This window comes from Triticum dicoccoides, chromosome 3A (genome assembly GCF_002162155.2).
Source record: "Triticum dicoccoides isolate Atlit2015 ecotype Zavitan chromosome 3A, WEW_v2.0, whole genome shotgun sequence".
NCBI classification, from domain to species: Eukaryota; Viridiplantae; Streptophyta; class Magnoliopsida; order Poales; family Poaceae; genus Triticum; species Triticum dicoccoides.
The window spans coordinates 250,698,427-250,709,112 of record NC_041384.1 but is presented as its reverse complement, the minus strand read 5'-3'; positions in this window follow the sequence as shown (position 1 = coordinate 250,709,112).

The window sequence follows — 10,686 nt, the reverse complement described above, 5'->3', positions numbered from 1 at the left end:
GCGGAGCTCGCCGGCAACGGGGCAACCCGCGGAAGAGGCCGGGGCGACGGGAACTGCGCGGGGCGACGGATCCGGGGAGGGCGGCGCCGGATCCAGCCAGGGCGAGGTTGTGGAGGTCCGGCGGTGGCGGATCCTTCGGCTGGAGCTGGCCGGCGACGAGCTCCCGTGGCGGGGCGGCGAGCTCGCGGGGAAGGCGCGGGGAGGATGATGCGGGTGGTGGCAGCGGATCTGCACTGCGGCGCGAGCGAGGCGGCGGTGGTGGTGCGCGAAGGGCGGCGGGGACGAGTCGGCGAAGTCCGGCGAAGCTCCGGCAACGGCGGAGACGGCTGAAGGGCGGCACGGCGGCTCGGGCACCCGGGCGGTGTTGGCGGCGACGACCGGGCTCGGCAAGCTTGCTCCGGGCCCGCGGGCCCGCGCGGTGGAAGGGAGCGACGGTTGGCGATGTGGCGGCGCGCCAGTGGAGGAGGGAGGCGGCGGCACTGACGTGGCAAGCCCTGATTGGACGGAGTGAGGTGGTCGGGCACGGACATGTCCGGCGGCGGGGCTTTTGTCCGACGGCGCGAAGAGGAAGTTTGCTAGGGTTCATCCGCAAATTTCGGAGGGGGAGGTGTTCAAATAGGTAGAGGGAGCTAGGAGAGTCCAAATGAGGTGCGGTTTTCTGCCACGCGATCGTGATCGAACGACCGAGAGGATGAAGGGGGTTTGGATGGGTTATTGGGCCACTTTGGAGGGATGTTGGGCTACAACACACACGAGGCATTTATGGTTCCTCGGTTAACCATTGGAGTATCAAGCAGACTCCAAATGGCACAGAACTTGACAGACGACGGTCTACCGGTGGTCTACCAAGGCCGCTTGGCAAATCTCGGTCCATTCCGAGAAAGTTTAACACCCGCACACGAAAAGAGACAAAAGGGGGCGCCGAAGGACATAGGAGTGTCGGATTGCAAAACGGACAACGGTGAAAATGCTCAGATGCATGAGACGAACACGTATGCAAATGCGATGCACATGATGACATGATATGAAATGCATGAAATGAACAAAATGCAAAAAAACAAAGACAAGAACCCAACCACGAATCTCACAACACCTCTCCGGAAAAGCCAAGAGTCGGAGTACAAATATGGAAAGTTGTACCCGGGGTGTTACAACACTCCACCACTACGAAAGGATCTCATCCCGAGATCTAGGATGGCACCGGAGGGAAAAGGAAGAGGAAGATAAGAGGTAAAACTAATTTGCTTCTTTGACAAACGAGTGAAACCAAAGAAACTTGAGATGTTAAACAACTTTTGAGAAAATAATACAACGGGGATGAACAAAGTTGAAAGCACTCCGTTAGAAAAGAGGAACAAGGAAGAACAAATACTGACAACACTCCGGTTGAAAAGTGATACAAAACTTGATAAGATGAAAAGAACTTGAGCAGAGGGCACAACACTCCGGTGAAAACAATATAGAGAAGGAATAAGAATGATGTAATTTGGGCAGCACTCCGATTGTAAATGGAAGGAATTGAACATGATCTTGACAAAACAAGATGATGAGTTGAAGATAGCAACAACATAATGCCTCCGGAACAAATTAAAGAATGGAATTAAAGTAACGGGGAAGAGAACAACATCTTCTACCTCAAATGAGCTTGAAAAAGCATCTTTAGGAGAAGGTTCGAACGGAGTTGTTGGAAAATCAACAATGAAATGATATACTCCTCGTGGACTTATGAAACCACCTCAAAACTAAGGTGAAATTTTGCCACTTACGGAATCAATGGATTTGAATTGATATGAACAAGGAGACGAGAAACTATTTCACCGGGAGGATAAAAGAAGAACTTGGGTCATTTATAAGCACCATAATTAGCAACAATCCTTAGGGAAGGCTTTAGGTGAAATATAACCCAAGATAACTCCAATGAAGAGGTTGATGGATAGCAAAGGATCTCATGAACGAATTGAAAATGGTGGCTTTAAAATATGTCATTCCGGACAACTTGTGAATCATGAAACATGAACGAAGCTGTCAAAACGACATAACACCACCTGAAAAGATAAGATAGAAAGAATTGCGCTTTGGAATGCAAGATGAAGAATACTTGAAATATAGCTTGGCGGATCATAGCTTCGAGAGAAATCTTGAAGAACAAATGAAGAATGAGAAGAATCCTTGACGAACAACCATGTAGAACCTCCATGAAGAACTCCGGTAAAAAAAGGATGATAAAAAGAAAGAGAAGTTGAGAATATAAGGTGAAGCCTTGCAATGATTTAGATGGAGCTTTGAAATGATATAACCGAGAAAAAACTTGGAACTCCGGAAAGCAAGATGAACAAATGAAATCAAGAATTTTGATGAACCTCCCGAATAAGGAATTGAATTTACTCAATGAAACAAGAATAAGAATTATATTATGCTTATCCTTCACCAATTTAAATTGATAACAAGCAAACGGATTTGGCATACTACTTATTCTCATAGAAATGATTAAGATAGATATGGCGCAAACTTGGGAAGGTCTTCAACGAGCCACCGGTAGGATTGAAACAACGGATAAATTAATATGATAAGAAGGAAGAGAAATCTTAAACGAACCACCGTAAGAATTGAAAATGAAATAAGAAAATATAAAGAAACACCGGGGAGAATTTGAGAACGAATGACGATACTTGAGGGATTTAGATACATGAGAATGGAGAGATCGTGAACTGATTAGATAATACTTGAATGATGCACCGGTAAGATTTGGAGAACAATAGATGAAAGCTGGAATGAATAATCCCGAAATGATGGCCTTCAGAGAATCAAACTGAAAAGACTCTTGAAATGCTCCGGATGGGTGAAAAGAATTATCACAATCGAAAAAAATTATGAGAGGATGGCATCAAGCTAGAACCATGAATCTTGAGATAACGGCCAAGATTTGAGAGAAACTCTCCTTCGGTCTTCAAATATTGAGAATGACGATGAGAAGCACCACCATGAATTATTGAGGCACTCATGAATAATGAAAAGCGAAGAGGTTGAGCCAACAATGAAAAGAATTTGACAGATCTTGGAGAAATACATATGACTGATGATAATTCATTCTTACATCAAACTTGAAAAAAAAGAATTTGAGAGTAACTCCGGTAAAATAGAAGAGTCAGGTAAGATCCTGGGAAAAGACCTGTGTGTTAGGGCCCACTGAAAAGAAACACCTTTGAAAAATTTAAAAGAGAGATTGCGCTGGTTGAATTAAATGGCTTGAATGAGATTACAACCTCGAAAGAGCTTGAATGAATGCAGAGTGGAAACACGAATCTTCGAGATATCTTCAGCACTCCGAAACAATGAATAGCGAGAAGTGGATGATTAAGAGGTGCACCAGCATGGGAAAAGAATTTGAAATGAGGAAAAGGATGTGATCGACAAGGCTTGACTTGAATCCACCGAAGAAGAAAAGAGAACGAAGAATAATAAACTTGTAGACCATCTTCATGAGAACCACCGGTAAGAACATTGATTGAAAAGAACGAAGAGACTTCACATGAATAAAATGGATACTTGATTAAGAAATCTGATTCCTTGAAGAAAAAAAGGGTGGGAGGGTGGGGAAAACAAAGACAACTAAGAGACGAATGAAACAAATAACGTTGAGAAGACTTTGAGTTGATCTTGCGGATGGGAAAAATGATAGGATCATCTTGAAGAGAATCACACCGGTTGGAAAGAATTGACATGACAACCTCCATGATCAAGAAGGATTAGTATTCACATAGAAATATGAGAACACCGTTTAGGAAAGGTATGGAATCAACACTTGACATTGAAGCAACTCTAATACCACAACTGAAAACAAAACAAAGGATTGGCTTAGAAAACAAGCTGGAACAAACCTATGATAGATCCCATATCGTATCATGTGTCTGTTGGAAAGATATTCTAGGAGCTACTTGAATTCCCACTTATAAAACTCCCGAAACTTTCTGGTTATGCAATCAGGTGTCGGGGATACCGGGGAAGCATAATATCTCACCCAAAACTAGCAAATCCTACATCCAGCTGTATCCATCCTTCAACACATAACCAAGAAACCTTCGGAAATCATTTACCTCAACCTTCGAAAAGCATCCATTATACGAGTTATGGCAATACTCCCGAACTCCCGCCCCAGTACTGGGTGGCGTCGAGGTTATCTCACCAACAACTGCATAAAAGAGATTTTCGATGTCGGCGAACTCAGGTATTCCAGAACTGCAACGATAAAATTGTGACGACAACACCTCGGAGCTCAACTCCCCAGGACACTGCCACAACCCCTAAATGTCAGGAGGCGCCAAGAACAATGTTCTCATCACAAAACCATCGAAACGATTCCAAGATACCCATGTGATCCTAAAAAAATCGTGAAATTTGAGGAGAGAAGAGTCAAAACTCTACATCAGGAGGCCTCACCAGAGCGACGAATGGACTGAGGAGTAAAAAGAATCCTACTCTCCGATATATATAATCCTATAAGACTCAAATTTTTTCTATACTCAACAACACCAGCGATTCGATCAAGCAGGGGGCTCCTAAGTCGGGGAAGGCTTTGATTACCAACTTGGAACACCCACGATGCAGGTATATCTCCCACGTGTCGGAGCACGACTTAGAGGCATAACCGCATAGTGGGCATGTCGCAAGAGGGGTAATCTTTACACATCCCATGTACTGAATAGGAAAGGGATAAAGAGTTGGCTTACAATCGCCACTTCACACATTACATAAATATAGCATTACATCATCCAGATACAATCAAGGTCTGACTATGGAACCAAATAAAGAAAGACAACCCCTAATGCAAAAGATCCCCGATCGCCCTAACTGGGCTCCACTACTGAGCGAAAGGAAACGAAACAACCCAATGGACACGATCTTCATCGAGCTCCCACTTGAGCTCAGCTGCGTCATTTGCACTGGTATCAACGGCACTGGCAACTGGTTTTGGAAGTAATCTGTGAGTCACGGGGACTTAGCAATGTCACACCCTCGCGATCAAGACTATTTAAGCTTATGGGTAGGAAAAGGGGGTAGTGAGGTGGAGCTGCAGCAAGCACTAGCATATATGATGGCTAACTTACACAAATAAGAGCGAGAAGAGAAGCAAAGCACGGTCGTGAACTAGAAGTGATCAAGAAGTGATCCTGAAACTACTTACGTTCAAGCATAACACAAGAACCGTGTTCACTTCCCGGACTCCGCTGAAAAGAGACCATCACGGCTACACACGCGGTTGATGCATTTTAATTAAGTTAAGTGTCAAGTTCTCTAGAACCGGACACTAACAAATTCCCATCTGCCCATAACCGCGGGCACGGCTTTCTTAAGTTCAAAACCCTGCAGGGGTGTCCCAACTTAGCCCATCACAAGCTCTCACGGTCAACGAAGGATATTCCTTCTCCCAGGACGACCCGATCAGACTCGGAATCCCGGTTACAAGACATTTGGACAATGGTAAAACAAGACCAGCAAAGCCACCCGATGTGCCGACATCCTGATAGGAGTTGCACATATCTCGTTCTCAGGGAAACACCGGATTGTCCAAGATTCCGGTAGGCCAGCCCAGAGTTGCCCCTAGTAGCCACCGGCGACTGACAGGTTCGGACCAACACTTAGACAAGCACTGGCCCGGGGGGTGGGGTTAAAATAAAGATGACCCTTGAGTCTGCAGAACCCAAGGGAAAAAGGCTAGGTGGCAAATGGTAAAACCAAGGTTGGGCCTTGCTGGAGGAGTTTTATTCAAGGTGAACTGTCAAGGGGTTCCCATTATAACCCAACCGCGTAAGGAACGCAAAATCAAGGAACATAACACCGGTATGACGGAAACTAGGGCGGCAAGAGTGGAACAAAACACCAGGCATAAGGCCGAGCCTTCCACCCTTTACCAAGTATATAGATGCATTAATTAAAATAAGAGATATTGTTATATCCCAACAAATATCCATGTTCCAACATGGAACAAACTCCATCTTCACCTGCAACTAACAACGCTATAAGAGGGGCTAAGCAAAGCGGTAACATAGCCAAACAACAGTTTGCTAGGACAAGGTGGGTTAGGTGTTTGACATGGCAATATGGGAGGCATGATATAGCAACTGGTAGGTATCGCAGCATAGCAAAAGAGCGAGCAACTAGAAAGCAAAGATAGAAGTGATTTCGAGGGTATGGTCATCTTGGTTGCATAGTTCTCCGAGTTGACGAAAGCTTGATCCTCGTAAGCATACTCAACGGGTTCCTCGATCACGAACTCGTCTCCCGGCTCTATCCAAGGAAAGAACACAAGCAAAGGAAACCACAATCAACCACGGTGCAATGCGCAAGCAACATGATGCAAAATATGGCATGATATGCGGGATGTGATATGCAATGCATATGCATGCTCCAAAAGGAAAAGAATTAACCAGGCCTCAAATTGGCAAACAAAGTGCGTCGTTCGAAAGATGAGTTGATTTCGGTCGAAATCGATATAAAGATCATCCGAATCGGATGCACGGTTTGCAAATGGCAGGCAAAACAATAATGGCACAATTCTGCGATTAACAGCACGATGCCATCTAAAATGCAACAAGAAACTAAGGTACTGCACTCTAACATAGCAACAAAGCACATGGCATTGATCTACTCAAGATGCTTGACAAAATATGAACACTGAGCTGCGGCTAAATCACACAAGAGCAGGTTCAAACAAGCATGGCAAAAGGGCAAAAGATAACAGCATCACAGACTTAGTGAAAATACTAACATGTCAGGAAATAACATCAGGAAGCAATGTTTAGAGCAAGATAACGACATGCTACAGGATCATATGATAGAAATACAAGGCATGGCATGAATCTACTCAATGCATATAACAAAAGTCCCTTACTGACCATAAGCCAAAAAGGATCATAGATGGCACCCATGTAAACATAGCAAGTTTTGTTAATAGATTCAGACTTAGCAGAAAACTAGACATGGCAAAAACAGAATTATGAACGCATGTTTGCGAGCTCGGCGCACTCAACACAAGGCATTTCATGACAAGATAAGCATACTACCAGCAAGAAGACATGTTCATGAAGCTAACCAAAGCAAGAACAAACTCATAGCATGCATGGATCAACTACAACAACCTTGGCAAAATTTATTAACACGTAAACAATCTGCCAGGAACATTTTATAGCAAAAGTAGAGCAAAACTGAGTCATGCTATGGCACTCCATAAATTTAAACAGGGACATGGATGGATATATCATGACCATGTGTCCAAATCATCCATACAGAACATACTCAAAAGAAGCATGGATCTCTCTGTAGCAACATGAACACATGGCATAAAAATAACAGCAGAGCAAAGACTTAGTGAAATTCTAAGTCTCTGAAATCAGTAATATTACGAGAGCTACTTCGCATGCAAGTGATAGTCACCACAATTATCACAAAAATACATGGCATACACCCCTATAAAGATGGCATGGCATAGCCCAAAACACATGTAGATCTCATACCCATATGCAGCACACAATAATCATGGCAAAATGACAAATGCTCATAATCTGCTAAGAATCAGGAACTAACATTTTATAGCACTCTTGCATCAACAATTTGGGCATCAAGATTGTCATGGAATTGACACGGCAGATGTCCTAGAGCAAGGACTTAGTTGTAGGGCCATCGCACTAGGAAGCTTAAAGGGGTTAATCGGGACACGGGACACGAGAGGGTTTTATACTAGTTCGGCCCCTTACGATGAAGGTAAAAGCCTACGTCTAGTTGGGTTGGTATTGCTGGGGTTTCGATCACCAAGAGGCTCAACTCGCCGGCTTGGTTATCGACTTGTTGTTTTTCTTGCACTAAGCCACCACCGGGTCGTCCCCTCATATACATGGGTTGACGCCTGGTGGCCTACAGAGTCACGGCCGGCTCATAATCGTGTCCGGCTCGGTAACTTCCTTTACATGCCTTTCTTTACAAGTCTTTCCTTACATACGGTGGTTTACAATATCAGGCCTTAAGCCGCCTCCAGGCCCTTGGGCCTTCTATAAGGTTTAATAAACTATCGTCTTGAGTGTTTACTGGGCTTCTTGCGTAACCCGCCATTGGGGCTGACCCGACCCCTCCTGGGAGGGTCATGACTAATAGTAATATCCCCAACATTAGGCCCCAGGTTGACTTTGAATTTCATTCTTTGTCAATCCTCAATACTTAGAAAAAAATCCATCTTCTTATCTTCGATGAAGTCTTCGTAACCCGCCGTGATGTCATCTCTTGAAAATGCAAAGAACTTTCATGATGTCATCTCCCAACGGATCTTTTATCTTTAGTGCTTCCCAAGAATTGAGGCATCTGTGTAGCTGGATAACCATTATTCGGCTCTCCTCGATTTTTGCGTCCGTTTGTTCACATCTTTCCTTATAAATAGGCACGCCTCGGCCTTCTCATTCTCCTCTCTTCCTCCATCTTCTTCCTCTCGCGCACCCCCTACTGCTCGAGCTTCGCCGCCACCGCGCTTCGTCTCTGTCGACGTTGGCCGTTGCATCAACCTGAACCGATCCAGAGAACAGCGACGACCTCCGCAGAAGACCTGTGACTGTAAGTTCTCTTCTTTTTACTTCTCAGATCCGCACTTAGGGTTTCCAGATTCTTTCGTGTTCTTCCGAGTTCATCGCAGTCCCTTGTAGTTTTTCCACTGCAGGCCTCTTCTTGATCCAAAAAGATAATATGTTCGTGCGGTAGTGTTCTTGTGCCTTTTCTTGATCCACAGATCCCTTTCTCTATTTCAAAGGCTGCATTAGAACTTACATACTCTTCTGCACTGAACCTTTTTAGGTCTAGATTTTTTTCCATTTTGAATAGCCATTTGATCTGGAATAATACCAAACAATTTAGGAAACTTGTTTGTATCAACACTTGGCTGAAATTGCTTCTTCAAATATCTGTAGTCATGGCGGCTTATGATGCCGGCTTAATTTTCCTTATATGTCATTAGCCCTTTACTAAGCCACCATTACTTGTTTGCATCTTCATCACTTAACTGTCAATCTCACCATTAAACTGAACCGGTATGTTGCTTTTCTTTCCAGTTCTTCTTTGCACATCATGCATCCAAAGCACCAACCATTTGTAACTGGGTTCCCTCAACCGTAACTGAGGAACGTTTAAAAGAGTTCTTCACCATAGGATTTCTGCCAGCGAAAACGGTCATGTCTTACCGTGCCCCTGACTCAGAAGAAGAACGGCCCAATCCCAGAGACGGTGAGGTGATCGTTTTCACTGACCACATGAACCGTGGCTTCTCACCACCCGGCTCATAGTTCTTCAGAGAGGTCCTCCACTTTGTCAAGCTCCATCCTCAAGATATCGGGCCTAATTCCATATCTAACATCTGTAACTTCCAAGTACTCTGTGAAGTATATCTTCAACAAGAGCCGACCGTGGAGTTGTTTAGAGAATACTTTTATCTGAACCGGCACAACGAGTGCACAAACAACCTTAGCTTAGAGCTTGGAGGCATATCAATTTAGCGCCGGCAGGGTGCCGTCTTCCCCCTCATTGTCTTACCAAGTCACCCAAAGGACTAGAACCAGACTTGGTTCTACTGCCAGGACACTTCACCAGCAAACGAGAAGCCACTGCCGGGTTATCGCCCCGATCGTCTTGACTCCAAGTTTGCGCTTCCTGATAAGCTTACTATCGCTGAACGCAAGAGGATGATACCACCCATCAAAAGGATCAATGCTCTGTTGGGAAATGGGTTAACTGGAGTTGATCTGACCCGCTGCTGGATCTCATGGCGGGTCATCCCTTTGAGCCGCCGGTCAAAGCTGATGTATAAGTATGGTGGAGGCCTGGATGACTCTCTTCGTCACAGCCCCGTTCAATTGACAGAAGAAGATATTGTCTAAATGTCAACTCTTCTGGTGAACGGGAAATACGAATATTGCAGTGTCGTCGGGTTAAACCCCTTCTGCCAGCTTAACCCGGTGCCAGAAGTAAGGATATTGTTATTTCTCTCCTTTGTATTTTCCCAGCCGTATTGTTTTAATACTTTCTTGACTCTTTATCTTGTTTTTACCTGTCTGCAGGCCAACTATGACTTCTGGAAAGTTAAGTATGACCACGAGGCTGCCAAGAAAGCGAAATTCGCCGCCATAAACGCCAAGAAAACGACCCGGAGGTCAAACAAGAAGAAAAAGAGCGATGCTGAAGATTTGATGAAGCTTGATGATACATCTGATTCAGAGGTAGCCCTTGATTCCCTTGGCCAATTTTTTAGCAATCTTATTGACCCTGATCATTACCAGGATGACACTGGGGCTAGTCAGGCTGTGGAAGCAGAGGTAACTATCATTTCCTCCGACTTAGAGCCCTTGCCAAGACAAAAAATTCGACGAGTGATCTGTAAAGTAAGGTTTTCTAACCCTTTAGCTCACTTGGATCCCACCTTTCATTTGAAAAAGCAGCAACATGAAAGCCGCCGTCAGGCTCGGACTGAAGATGAGCCGGCTGTCATTCTTCAACAAACTCCTCAGAAGCACCCGAATGAGGTTCACTTCTTTCTGTCTTTAAGTCTGTTTAATGGATCCTTTCCCCTGCCTTACTTTAACTTTGTTTTATCTTTTCAGGAGGTGTCTCGCTCTTCTGGCGACTCATCGAAGACGCAATTTCCGGCCTTCAAGACTG